Source organism: Sorex araneus, chromosome 7 (assembly GCF_027595985.1).
Source record: "Sorex araneus isolate mSorAra2 chromosome 7, mSorAra2.pri, whole genome shotgun sequence".
Taxonomy (NCBI): domain Eukaryota; kingdom Metazoa; phylum Chordata; class Mammalia; order Eulipotyphla; family Soricidae; genus Sorex; species Sorex araneus.
In genome coordinates, this window is record NC_073308.1 from 15,555,679 (window position 1) to 15,558,695 (window position 3,017).

The window sequence follows — 3,017 nt, forward strand, 5'->3', positions numbered from 1 at the left end:
AGACACAGGACGGGGGTTAGTGAGTCAAGAGCACAGCAAAGGCATGGGAAGGGAGAACCCGAACGGAACCAAATGCAACTTCCCCAATTTGCTCTGTCTGATGAAGCAAAGCGTGATTTTTCTTTGAAGGTCATGTGATTGATGTCTTATTTATTGTAGGAACTATTTACAAGCCACATGGGGAAAGAAAGCTTTTGAGGATTTCTGCAGGTTCAATATTGTATCTTTGCTTGAGTCTTTGTGTGGGAGAGGGGATGAGCCATGCCTGCATATGCTTAGGGCTCCCTCCTGGCTGTTCTCAGGAGCCACTGATGGGACTCGGGAGAACACATGTAGTGCCAGGGATTGAAGTGAGGTCAGCGGCATTGCAAAGCAACCATCTGTGTTATCTCGGCAGCCTGAAGTGCTTTGCATTTTTGATAAGATAAGCATAACCCCTTTCCAAACATGAAGTAGGTAAAGTACTGGACTTAAAATGTCCAGGTTCCACAACTTGGTTAGTAACTAATCCTAAAGAGGATTTCAATCATTTCCCCCTTCCTCTCTAATGTGTCAGAGACTTACTTATCCTTGGTCTTTTAAGAGACTAAAACCTGCTTTCTAGGCTAGATAATGGAACGTCTGATTTCTATAGAAGACACTTCCTCTTCAGCTCTGTCTGTCTCTATATCTATCTCTGTTTTCTTTGCCCAGGCAATATTCTTTACACAGGCGTCATTTTTAATCTTGTGTCCCAGAAGCATGTGGATTTATTTCTATAGAGCTGTTCAGATATTTTTTTAAAATTAAAAAGTCACTTGAAAATCTTGTCTAAATGCGTTCAGGTGCATGCTAATTGATTTTCCTCCATCTATTGAAATTTGCACAACAAGAGGAACAGCTGGAGATAGTTTATTAACTAATTGGAAATCTTGGGTTTGGGAGATACTTGGAAAGGAACAGAAAGGGAATAAGCATGCTAGGAAAGAAGACAAATTTTCCTCCTGACAATGATAGAATATTTATTCATTTACCGTGGACTGCTTCCTCTACAAAGCTTCTGGCTCAGAACAGACTGGAAATAGAATAAAATCTGTTTTCTACTTGAGGCCTCAGGATAGTAAGTGTATGTATCTCTTAGTATTTCATATTTGCTACTTTTTACTGCTATATCACTCATTTCAGAATCCTTTGTTTCAAATGACAGTCACTCAGCTCAGAACGGCTTAAAGAAGGGATTTTATTGGCTCACTTAACTGAGGGTTTCAAGCGTGGAGTCGATGCCAGACAGGACAGGCCCTCAAGTCACGTGGGTTCCCTCCTGCTCAGGCTCCTGATCTGACTAGGGCCAGAAAGGACCTAAAGCAGGGCAGCCTGTGTGATGAGCATCCCCTGTGTGACCGGAGAGAGCATCTAAATGCAGCAAGTGCAGGACTTACTGATTTCACTATAATATCTGTTGCATAGGTTATTTAACTCTCAAGCAGGAATTAATCACACGTGATTTATAAGAAGGAAGGAGAAATAGTAATGGATAAATAGAAATTTAGACACCGAAGGAGGCTATGACTTAAAAGCTGTAGAAAAATGAGATAACCAAGATACTGGGTAATTTATTTAAGGTGCAAGAAAAATAATGTCACTTTATTTTCTGTTTTGAATGGCTATAATAATTTACATTTCTAAATTGTGCTCAAGCTCTATAATCTAGATTATAGTTACAATCTAGATTTTACAGTGCCGGAAGACATCTATATGTGAGCCTCTTGCATTTAGACATACCTGAGTGCCCACTCTGGGGCCAGAGGTGGCTTGGAGCAGCAATGTGGGACAGCGGGTCCCTGACTTGGTCCTGTCCTCGAAGAGAAGGCTGCAGATTCCCACTGTCTCCAGAGCAGGTTATTGAATTGGTTTTTTCCTTACGATTTCCCATGTCTGGTTTAGCTTTATCATCTGACTTTTTTCTCAAATGGCTTTGGCACTCAGAGATAAGATATCATGGTCTTATCTCTGTTACCGGCCATAAATCTGGCTGTACAGAATAAATATTCTGTCTCCTGAATCTACTGATGGGATCAGGAAAAGAATTCTTTGAGTTGACTTGGTCTTGGTTGCTGCTTCTATTTTCTATTAAAAATATTAAAAAAAAAACCCTTTTTGTCCTGAATCTGGCACCCTTATTTTCTGATTCAACATATTCTTGAATCCTAATAATTTTAATGGTGATAATAATGGTGATGAAAATAATCATGGTGATGAGTTATTGAGAATGTACTGGATTTCAACCACTGTTATAAGTACTTGAATATAACCAATCACTTAAATTTTCAAATAACCATAACCATAAATATGCTCTGCTCTCAATTTACATTTGGAATAATAAAGACACAAAGAATTAAAGTGACACTGCCTAAGTTCACAGTGGTAGAAAGTAGCAAAGGTAGAATTTTAACCAGAGAATTTGGTTCTTTAAAAAGCAAAATAATTTTATTTAGGAAACATGAACGCTTCATGAATTTGTGTGTCAGCCTTGCTCAGGAGCCATGCTAATCTTCTCTGTATTGTTCCAATTTTAGTATATTTGCTGCCAAGGGTCTCATTCCCCTGATCCTGAAAGAGCCCCCAATACAGCACCATTGGAAAGGATGTGTAAAGAGAGGCTTCTAAAATCTCAGAGGTAGGATGAATGGAGACGTTACTGAGACCGCTAGAGAAATTTGACGATGATGAGGAAATATGAAAGGAGAGAGAGAAATAGAGAATCACATGAATAAAAGGAACAGAAATTTCAAACTCCAAGGGATGTGGGTGATTCCATAACAAATTCCAGAAATGAGAAAAATATAATTTTTAGTATTTATGTAGCTAATAGTGTTAATTTTTATTAGATATCATTCTCCATTTTCATAATAATAAATGATGATACACAGAGTAAAGACAATGAACATAAATATAAGCTTCCTTGTTTACAAAGTAACTGCTATTTGTGTTTAGTATAGAGGTTCTCACTAGTGGAGACATTGTGATTGTCATGCTGA

At 38.3% G+C, this 3,017-nt stretch overlaps 1 pseudogene; it reads right to left on the bottom strand.

The window, feature by feature from the left end:
• Positions 1-2,472: 2,472 nt before the first annotated feature.
• Positions 2,473-2,570, bottom strand: LOC129406620 (U6 spliceosomal RNA; annotated as a pseudogene).
• Positions 2,571-3,017: the final 447 nt, after the last annotated feature.